At 45.4% G+C, this 11330-nt stretch overlaps 1 long non-coding RNA gene across 1 annotated transcript; it reads left to right on the top strand.

The window, feature by feature from the left end:
* Nucleotides 1-315: 315 nt before the first annotated feature.
* On the top strand, nt 316-2806 carry LOC142585990 (uncharacterized). The gene is made up of 3 exons (XR_012829169.1): nt 316-684; nt 1458-1492; nt 2294-2806. It is a non-coding gene; the product is annotated as an uncharacterized LOC142585990 (long non-coding RNA).
* Nucleotides 2807-11330: the final 8524 nt, after the last annotated feature.

Genomic DNA, 11330 nt, shown 5'->3' with positions numbered 1-11330 from the left:
AGGTCACCTTATGCTTTCTCATCTAAAAACGCATACCTGATGGCTTTATGAAGATGGTACGTTAATATTAAGTTTATAGAAAGCGATCGCTAAGCCCGCGACTTATGTAAATCACGATGTACGCATTCTTGCAATAAAGGATGACGCGAATTTCGGTTTCGAATCTGTTTTTTGGATGCGTAGTAGTTTCGTACAGTTTAGGTTTGACATGCGATCGCGCGTCGACATCGGACGCTATGGCACACACACTCGTGCCTTGTGTGCCACCGAAGCCCCGAAGTGCTCTGGCATATACCTTCACATGTAAGTAAACGAACGTATCTCCTTGTTGAGAATATCACGCGAGTAGGCAGCTCTTGTAGTGCATCACAATCGTTTGAGAAGCGTCACAGTAGAGCATTTTTCTGCATGCGGAGCGGTGTTTTTATTTGCAGGTTTCCCTTCAGTAGGAAATTGCTGGACAGGCGGACCAGCGCACCGGAATTGTACTGGCGAAGCCACAAGCAACTCAAAGAATCTCTTTAATTGTTCCACTTTGAACAATCATGCTTCTACAAAGGCCACAGCAGACAAACAGCCTGATGCCGAGTATTTCTGTGCCACGAAGTAATCAAGAGGCGAGTGCCTAATGCGGACAAAATCGAGTGCATCGAGACTTAGAACGGCAGAAAGCTCAGCTACTTGGTAAGGATTCATTATGCAAAACAGAGGTGAGGCGTGCAGACAGGACACAAGAGTAGAGAAGTGGGCGGCGCTCGTGTTGTTTGCTTGTAAATACTCTACTCTTGTGTCCTGTCTGCACGCCTCACCTCCGTTTTCCATAACGAGTGCATCAACCCACATATTAATAGCGTAGGCGTTTTATTAACTGTGCAATATTTTCAACACTTCCTTGCATGCCATTTCATGTGGAATATCTTTTCTGGTCACAAATTTGTGCAGCGAATCTATTTGCATGATTGACTCCGGGCCTGCGGGAACGTTTACTTGCACTTGATGCTGAGTCTTTTACATGTATCCATAAACTGAAGATATGCACATCAGATCCCTGCGAGCATTTTCAAAATTCAATTATTTTAGACAACAGGTACATATGCAATACTGACATAATTCCGAGTACCACTAAGCAGCTGGGACACATTTTTGTTGACCATACTCGCAGGTAAAATAAGTAGATCATGTGGACAGCTCCAGCTCATTCTCCTTAAATCAGTGTGTACAAGGCGTATGCAAAGATAATTTTTTTCTCGCGCACCGATTATTTTGCTGTATAAGCAAGAGAACCCACCACGTTAGTGTAACGTATCTTGCACATCACACTAGTATGTGCTTTAATTTACCAAGTGAGAAGAGTTACTTTTATGGCTCATTCAGTCATATCACACTGCAAGCTGCATTCATCAATCTTCAATTGGATTTTGCAAATGTTTAATGAAACATGTTTCCCTTTTATGCAGATATGCAATGGCAAGCCCTTCCGTGTGTTCCAAAGGTAAAATTTAGGCTATAAATTAAAAAAGACATATTTAGTCAGAAACAAGCAAAAATGGTGAATGCAGAGTATCGAAGCCCAAGGTACAGAAATTATGAGAAGTGTCGAATGATTTTAAGGAAAGAGTCGTATTTGAAAATACAAGACTCTTTAGTGGAGGTCAAGCAAGTCAATATAGGTAGAATACTCTGCAAAATTATGCGAGTGAGGGGATGTCAAACAATGGGTCAGGAAATGCGTTGTTTTTCTGCAAAACAAAAGCTGATTGCCATTACATAAGTCATTTGAGCATCATGAGACTGGTGCTTGATAAATTCAGAAATAAACCAAAAAACAAGACAAGCAAAAATAAAAAGACAATTTAATGATGCTCTCTCCACACTGGGATAAATAAAAACAAACACATCACATCTAATGTGGACATATCAGACGCCTTGTGAAACACTAAAGGAAAAATTCAGTTTCGAGCTATGGAACTTGCCGCATAGATGTGGGGGGCCTTGCACTAATAGTGATAGTTACCACTGCATTTAGAAATTAAAAGCATTCGTGCAGACAAGGATGATTCTTTATATTTTTGGCTACCACTTCAAATGCCTCCACCAAGTGTTACAATGCTGCACGCAGCCATACTAAGGATCTCGCAGCAACACCTGCAGGTAAAAAGCAGAAGCAGTCAAAGTCCTGGTGTGTACTGGACACCATGTTTGAAAATTTTTGGGCAAGAAGAGTGCAAGAAGCAGACATAACTGCATTGATTTCAATAATTTCCCATTTGAATGGCCTTTTCTTTTTGCTTAGACAATGCCTACGCCTAGTCACAGCAGCTCCCTCATACAGACTCCGCAAGCCAAGAGGCCGTGGAGGCAAATGCAGGCAAGAGGCAAGAAGCAATAGTACTGGTGTCGACATTCATCTAATTTCTTTCGTTTAGGCAGCCAGCACACCTCGAACAGCCACCTTGACTGCAGGTGTGTCACCCTAGTCGCCAAGGAAACATTTGAGGGAAAGCGGCAGGCAATGTGAACAGCCACTTCTCCATGTAAACGATACTCTTTCTCTCGGATCACTCCTATGCCTCGCCACGCCAGCACACTTGTGCACAAAGATGCCGTGGAGGCACGTGCAGGTAAGAGGCAAGAAGCAGTGGCACTGGTGTCGACATTCACCCAATTTCTTTTTCTTACACTGAGGCAGCCAGCACACCTCGAACAGCCACCTTGACTGCAGGTGTGTCAGTAGATTCCTGTTGTACATATGCTCATAATAAACTTCAGTAAACTTGAACTTGATAATAAACTTGAAGGCAAATGGGACATTGATGCATTGTATTTTTGAACATTTATTGTACACATACAATATATGTTACACTTTGTAGTGCTACAGAGCGTATTTTGAAGCTTTCCCCGATATTTTGCACCTTTAATTACGTATGTGTTGTGTGGCCCTCAATGCAGTTCATGTTGTAGCAGCTGCTTTGTCTGTGTATCGCACATTGGCTTAAGCTCGTGATATCCACATACTTCTCTCACATATACAAAATAAAGTTCTATGTAGTCCTCAGTGTTACAACAAAAAATGAAAGTAAACAATCCGATCGTGGAATTGTGTTTAATACAGTGATTCCTATGACAGTTACTGACAAGTTGACAACTTGAACTGGTCAATTGGTCCATAGCCTCCTCTATTTTTCAAAAATAAAGGAGGCTATGGATCCGTCATGGCAAGGAATTGTATGTATACATAAAAAGAGGGGGATATGTGTGTGTGTGTTTGTAGTAGGGGGTATAGGATTAGGGCGGTACGAAAAAATTTACCAACACCGTCTTCTAGACCCATTGCGTTAAGGTACCGTAACAAAGCGTATTATGCATAAAGTTCACACAACCAACTCTGATATTACTGCACACGCCAGGCGACGCGAGCTACATTTGTCATGACGCATTCGCGACTGCACCGGATGCCCTCCATATTATTCTCTTTAATCGTGCACACTGCACCGGGGCAAAAGAAAGATCGTGGGCGCAGGTGCCTTTAAGGTATCTCGACCTTGCGAGGCTCTGCTGCGCGTGCCAGGGGAGCTGTCCGTGCGAACACTCGCTGGCACACACCTGCCTCGGCGGCCCCATACCTACGTACCGTTCTGCTTCGAGCTTTGATCCCCCCACTGTCACTTGGGTGCCCTGGAGTTCTTGCGCCGCCTGCTTTATTATAATCTCAGGTGCTCTCCTGGACTTCAGTTTGTAGGTTACATGTGCCCTACAGCTGGATCAGTACTCATAATAATAAAAAAAACCTATCTATCGTCGCGACGATAGATCGCGAAAGCGGCTTTTGCAACGTACCGCGCCCGTGCGAAGAGAATTACGGAACGCCAACGAGGAATCTGACCACAGCTTCGAGCTCGTAACCTCGTCGAGTGACACTCCTGAAACAGGCGTGACCGCTGAAAACCGCATACCGCCGGAAACTTCAACAGGATCATCCCTCGGTTGCATAACTGCCACCTGTACGGCCAACATGGACCACACCCGCACCGTCCCGCAACATAGAATAAAGAACCAACTTATAAAGCCCAAACACACGGCTGCACGCACACATCACGACAGTACAAGCGAGACGCCATGCTGCTACGCTGCTACTGTTGCCGGATTAAAACTGACTACTGTCACCAAGTCTAGCAAGCGTATCAGGAGCTGGCAACCTCGGCGTGTAGCAACATGGCGGCGCTCTTGCGGTTCCCGATTTCTATGCATGGGCCCATAAGAGTTTCTCACTATAACACCTAGAGGGTAATCTGGCGCCACCGTCTATGGGAGTTTCTTAAGAGGAAGCTTTAGCTCGAGTGCTCCCATCTAAATACATGTAAAAGGAGAATTCGTTTTTCTCGGCAACCACTGCACCAAATTTGACGAGGTTTGTTGCATTTAAAAGAAAAACTTAAAATATAGTGACTGTTGGTTTCGAATTTTTGAGTTAGGTCGTCAATCTTTTATTAAAAATTGTCGAAAATCAAAAATTTTCAGAAAACGAAGCTATCAAGTTTACAACTCTGTAACTCAACCACTAAAGATTATAATACAATTCTGTGAATTGCATCTAAAAGTACATCCATAGCGGACAAAATTGATATGTTCCACATGAATATAAAAAAAATTTAATCATAGGGAAATACAACTTTTGTAAAACCGTTGTAACCAACGTAACAAATTCATGTAAGATGTAAAATGACATATTGAATTTGTCCGCTTTGAATGATCTAATGGATGCCGTTTACAGAACCGCGATATCAGTTCTTGATGCATAGCTATCAATTTGTAAACTTCGTGCTTCTATTTTTTTCAAACGGTCAAATATTTGAAAATCGTTTTAAGAAAATTCAAGCCCTAAATCGAAATTCCGCTTCCAACAGTTACTAGAATTTAACTTTCTCTTTCAAATGCGACAAATTTCATTAAAATCGGTCCAGGGGTTATCTCATAAAAACGTTTTTGCGTTGTACATGTATTTGAATAGGCCGCGTCGGAGTTGGGCCCGAGCTAAAGCTTCCTCTTAAGGGGGCACCGTGCCGTCATGGGAATGACGGTATATGTGTCTGCGAGGCTCGTGTTGGCTGGTGTTGTAAGAGGCTTCGTCTAAAACGTGGATATGGCTACGCAAATAACGCGTTCTTTAAGTAAAATCTTCATAAAATGTTTCCATTCACGCATATTACATCTTTACTCTCCCACGATGCATGACCAAACGAAGAAAAGCAAGAAGAGACGGCCAACTGTTTCAAAGCGAGCGCGAACCTTGTCGTCTGTCTTCCAACTTTAGCGGCCCCCCGATACTTTTTACGTAACATGTAGTTGTACGCACAATAACAAGTTCTCATAGTTAAACAAAACATGTTTTCGCGTAATAATAAAGCTATAACAGCTTTTTACGTGCTGTTCTAGTAGAAAATGGAATCATTGTGACAGACGGAACGGTACTTGCCAAGCGCATCTTTATAGTGAACCCCCTTCTAGAACACCATAGCATCTTCAAGGTGTCCTGCCTCTACGAGAACGATACCAATCCGAATCCACAATATACCGGCATTCCCATGCATACCACAGCGCAGCAGCGCCAGATTTCCCTCTAGGTAATGTAGTGAGAAACTCTATGCATGGGCCCTATGGGTCATAGAGTTTCCTACAAGAATTATATGGGTAGCTTGTTCTCTAGAGTCAGTATAGTAACTCTATGCCACGACCTACTGAACTCCAGACGTGCACAGATCTCCCTGCTCCCATTATTTACTAGAGGGAACTCTGGCGCTTGTGTCTACGGGAGCTGCAATGGGAGCGCTTTTCCCAGCATGGGAATTATGGGAAGTACATGGATTTGCCTAAACTTCGTCTTTTTGGCTTCAAACGGCTTTGTGACTTTGTAAACTCGTCATTTTCAACAGTGTATTGCGTAATAAATAATTAAATAAACATCATTAAGATTGCCCGACGGCAGAATTCGAACACAGGGATTCTAGCACAGACGCCTGATATTCAAACCATTAAGCCACGGAGGCATGTATCGACAAGCAAATGAAACGCCCTTATGAATTTATCGCGGGCATGCCAGTGGTTATGCCTGCCTTATGATGCCTTCTGAATTTATCGCGGGCATGCTAGAGACGCTTGGCGCGTTTCGACTGGCCACCATGGACAAGCTCAATCGTTGCAATTGTACGCGTTCCCAGCGTCTTCTGCACTTCGAAGAATATAGAGTGCGCTGAAATATACGAAAATAAGATTTAGATAGCGTAATATACAAAGCCACAAGAACGTTTGAATCCACAAGCACGAAGATCAGACAAATCCTAATTGTACAAAAATTCCTCACGTGACCTGATCCTAGGTGCCTAGGGACAGGACCGTTTAGGGACTTTTGAGAAGGCATGATGGTGGCGCCGAGCGTCGCCGTGGCGTGTTCGTTCTCGGCGTGATCGGTAACCGGCTCGCGCGGACCGCGCGTTGTTCAACGTTGCTTATGTGATTGTGCTTGCGTTGCTTGTGTGTTGGTTGTAGGTACGTATGTACAGGCTCGTCCTCTCTTAGGGTGAACACGGCTCACCGTGGCCGCGCTCCGCGGGGCGCCAGTCCGTCCGGCGCGGCGGCGCATCGAAGCGAAGCGGCGCAGGCGCACAAGGACCCAGGGGAGGTGCCTCGCGTCGTCTGCTACAGCGCTGGAGCGCGTCGCCTCTTGCTTTGCTGTACACTTCGCTAGAACCAGGTGACTGAGTGCCCGAGGCGGCATTGCAGGAAGGCGCACTTCACTAACTAGCATTTTCCAGCTGGTTCGGTCTACAGCTTGTGAACAGCCTGCTTAATCAATATACATAAACAGAAGCAAGCTTCTCACCACATAAATCACTTAGCATGTTTTTTATATGTGATGAGGGTAAAAATAGTCATTTTTTCGCGCTCTTTGTTAGCCTGGGGCCCTCTTATTTTACTCTCGCAGCACTTGGTGTAGTGCATACCGAGAAACCTATTAGGCGCGCTCTTGGTTGGAGTCATCATGTGATGAGCCTAGCGCGCCGTTTCGCGCATGTCTTGATGCTAGAACGAATGTGCTGAATTGACTTAAGAAAACGACCGAAACCCGCTATAAATTTCGCAGAGTTAAAGAGCGATTGTTCAATCACGCATCATCATGTTTGCCATGGATTTCACCATTAAGGAGGGCAATACTATCACTTCGACAACAACTAAGAAGTGATATCCGCTGCTTCGCACTCTCTTATTGACGCGTTAATGTCGCTGATAGGAGAGCATGGAGCGCTTTACGCGATGTAGGAAAGTGCTCTCCCCGACATAGCAACTGATTTGGCGGCGATTTTACTCCCCCTTTTCATCTTTCTGCATCCTATATAAAAAAAAAACTAAATTCATTTTTGCTGTCACAGCTTGTGTAAGATCACCGAAGCGGTGCCGGTCCTCTAACGCCTACCTGACGCGAGATGTCGCATTCTCATTTTGAGGAATCGTCGGTCAATTATTTGATTACATTGATTAGGTGAAGTAAAACACATGGCGCCTACGGGTTTTTTTTGCTGTTTTTTTTTCTCCTTGGAATCAATGCACGCCGCATGCGAATGCTGTCTCTATCCGTTTCGAATAGGTAATTGAAGTGGAAAATCTATAATCTACATGTCTGTTTTCTAGATTAAATTACGTCTTGCCGGGTAATTAAGTCGTTATTCGCTTCTATTTCATTTCAGTACTTCCTCAGAATGGGCCATATGCATATTCTCACTAGCATATAATAATTTGCTAATTGTGCGGTATACGTCCCGAAGCGAGACATGAAGTTACGCCATAAAGATGGGCATCGGATAAATTTGGAGATTGGGAGGAATTTATTTCTTTTTTTTGGGGGGGGGGAGGGTGGGGCTGAGCTGAGTGGGTAAAACCCAAATATGAATACGCCACAGGAACCTTTGCCGCGGACAAGCGATGCTGTGGCCGTCGTGGGGAAGTGGCCGGTCCGTGTGTTGGACGAAGGCGGCCACGACATTTAAACCGACGGTCATGAGGCCGGCATGGTGTCGTCTGCCCACAGCATGCCGGTGGTCGGCAAACGGACTCTCCGTTTGTAAACGCTAAGCCCGGCCCAAGCCAGATTGCTGTGGTCGGGCCACTCTACTTTTTAACTGACCATGGGCGTCAGCCCGATTAACCGCCGAGCCCCCCCCCCCCCCCTTTTTTTTTTGTTGCTTAGGTCATGCTACCCCATCCTAGCTTAATATGATAATGCGGTGCAGCCAACGACTACTCAACTGAATGACTGGCCACTCAGGAGTTACAGATTATGGGATGACTCGCCAAATTGAAAGACACCAGAGGTGTTTCCATTAAACGCATTTCCGTCGACTTGCATGATGAATTGCATTTTGTTCAGTTGCTGGTTGCCACGGCACTTCGAAGATAAAAACGCTGTAACAGTGCAGGATAATTTCATTTCCCCGGTGCGCTTTGGAAACTAGCCATGTCTTGGGTACTGGAAAAAGAAAGACGACGTATTGTAGATCTGTGCCTACAAAACTATTCTCAACGCGTTATATCGGAGATGACAAAAAGGCTACTGAAAACTGTAAATAGAATCGTCCAGGCTGAAAAGAAGGATGGAAGAATTGCGGATGCTCCCCGTAAAGCCCGGCAGAGTGACCATTGTCGAGGCGGCTGCTGCAAACCCGATCTCCACCGTTCGAGAAATTAAGAACAGCCTCAGGCTGGGTGACGTCCCTGACACGACTATCAAGCGTCGCCTCTACGCCCCACCCAGCCTAAAAAGAGCGCGAAAAAATGACTATTTTTAAAAGCCCTCATCACTTATAAAAAACATGCTAAGTGACTTATGTGGTGAGAAGCTTGCTTCTGTTTATGTATATGGATTATGCAGGCTGTTCACAAGCTGTAGACCGAACCAGCTGGAAAATGCTACAATTAGTGAAGCGCGCCCTCCCGCAATGCCGCCTCGGGCACTCAGTCACCTGGGTCTAACGAAGTGTACAGCAACGCAAGAGGCGGCGCGCTCCAGCGCTGTAGCAGACGACGCGAAGCACCTCCCCTGGGTCCGTGTGCGCCTGCGCTGCTTCGCTTCGATGCGCCGCCGCGCCGGACGCACTGGCGCCCCGCGGAGCGGGGCCACGGCAGGGTGCCTAGCCACGGTGAGCCGTGTTCACCAAGAGTGGACGAGCCTGTACATGGCGGGAAAGCCGCGAGTAGCGGTGATGCGACAGTGCGGCTTTCGCCTCGGTGAGCTCTGGCAGTACAGAATCTGCGTTGTGTGACCCGTGCTTCCTTGACAATTGAAATGTCGAAGTGGCCTAGCGCCTCGGCAGCGAAGTTCTGCGAACCGCGATGCCGTGGCGTGCGTTGAATCTCCGGCCCACGCCTACCGCTGGTCGTGTGTCTCCGCAGTGGGTTGAGTATTTGTTGGCTAAAAGTCGTGCAGTAGTAGTGGTGTGGCATGTCGGCTTTAAGTCTCGGTTAACTCTGGTGGTGTGAGAGCCGTATTTCTGAAGAATTCAGTGGTGCTGACGATTGAAATATTCAAGTGGCGTAGCGCCTCAGCAATGCAATTTGCGAACCGGCGCTGTGCAGCAGCTTCGTCGTCTTCGCCCCTTTTCGGCAGCGTCATCACATCGCACATGCACCTTTACTTGACGGGACTCGTAGGCCAAGGTATTGCACGTGTTTTTCGCCACGACTTACGTAAGTAATATAATGCTTAAGGTGGTGTTTGCTCACAACTGTTCACACGTCCTTGAAGTAGGGCAGCGTATGTTTTCAATCGTGTTCAGCGCTAGTGCACTATCCGTGACTTCGTGTGATTTACTTTTATCGTGGGCTTTACGACAATTATCGCGTAGTGCTGTGAACATAACGGAGCTTTAGTGACGTCACATGATCTGCCAGAATTCCACGAAATGGAGTAGATATTTAATATTATTGGTACTAAGGGCGCGATAAGCACAGTGAGGTGGAGCTTAATACTGTGCCCTGTGATGTTCAGCTGCATTTCTGCCCGTTTTTCGCGCTCTTACATTTAGCAACGGGACGCAGGGTTCGGTGCAAAGTTGGGACGAATGAATGTGTATATACGTCTTTAATAACTTCGCAACACATTTGTTACCCTGAAGATACTGCCCCGCTCGCTTTACTATAATCTCAGGTGCTCTCGAACACTCTATTTGCCGGTATTTTTATTTTCACATGCTGAATGGTTCTACCGCAATACATATATATATAGTGAGGTGAAGCTTATTAATGTTGCCAAATGCTTTGACAGTGTCAGATCTAACAGTTTTAGAATGACATGGCCAATACAACAGCTCACACCTTCACTTTAACAATTCTATTGGGACTGTCAAACTAATCTTACAGCACAGAAAAACAACGTAAACACCTCAAGAGTTGATGAGCAAGTAATACTGGAAAGTACAAGTCTAGTGGCCAAGGGTGTGGTGAAGTGCTTTAAACATTCAACCAACACACCTTAAGTGCTTAAAAATTTCTAGCATATTGATGCAGGCTGATCAGACTTACTTTGATATTGACTGTTTTACAATGAAAATAATAGTACTGCATAAGAGGACGCAAGCAACTCGTGTGCTGCTTGGTTATGCAAACCACATGGGTGCCAGAAATACCCAAACATGGTGCTTGTTTACACATGCTGCTTGCGTCCACTAATCTAAGGCTCTCTAATGTCAGCAGTATAAAGAGAGGCTGTAAAAATATGGCTTTGAATTTCACAACTCCAATTTTGTTTCTTCTGTACTTGTACAACCTACGGTTTCGTGACAGCATCTGCCTAGCTCATTGCCACATTTTGCGACAAAAGCAGTGACGATTCAGTCAGAGTTGCCTGTCCTAATATTGCTCCAATAATTCTTTAAACAGTTCATTTTTTAAGCATGAAGCATGTCATGCCCAACTAGAAAATTAATCACGCAATAATCTACTAGAAGTGGCTAAAAAATCAGCAGTCTTCTGAAGTCAGCTTGATTTGCAGCTGCTAAAATTGGCTATTATTGAATTAGGGCAAGGAAAAAACGGCTTGAATAAACATATGTCTCATCAGAAAGTTGCGGTGGTGTGCTGCAGGCTAAAAGCCGTTTTGGCATTGGTCTACCTCTGACCCAAAACCAGGCACCACAGCCAAGGCGACTTCACTTGGCTTTGACAGCTTCAAATTCGCTTTCACAAGCACGTAATACTCAGTCGAGGTGAGCTCAATGCACATCACCCACATTAGGGATGCAAAGACATACGGCCAAGAGGATGCCACCTTGACAAAGCAGACA

The sequence above is a fragment of the Dermacentor variabilis genome, chromosome 6, assembly GCF_050947875.1.
Source record: "Dermacentor variabilis isolate Ectoservices chromosome 6, ASM5094787v1, whole genome shotgun sequence".
NCBI classification, from domain to species: Eukaryota; Metazoa; Arthropoda; class Arachnida; order Ixodida; family Ixodidae; genus Dermacentor; species Dermacentor variabilis.
The sequence above is the reverse complement of the archived record's forward strand: the minus strand, read 5'-3'. Positions and strand labels throughout refer to the sequence as shown.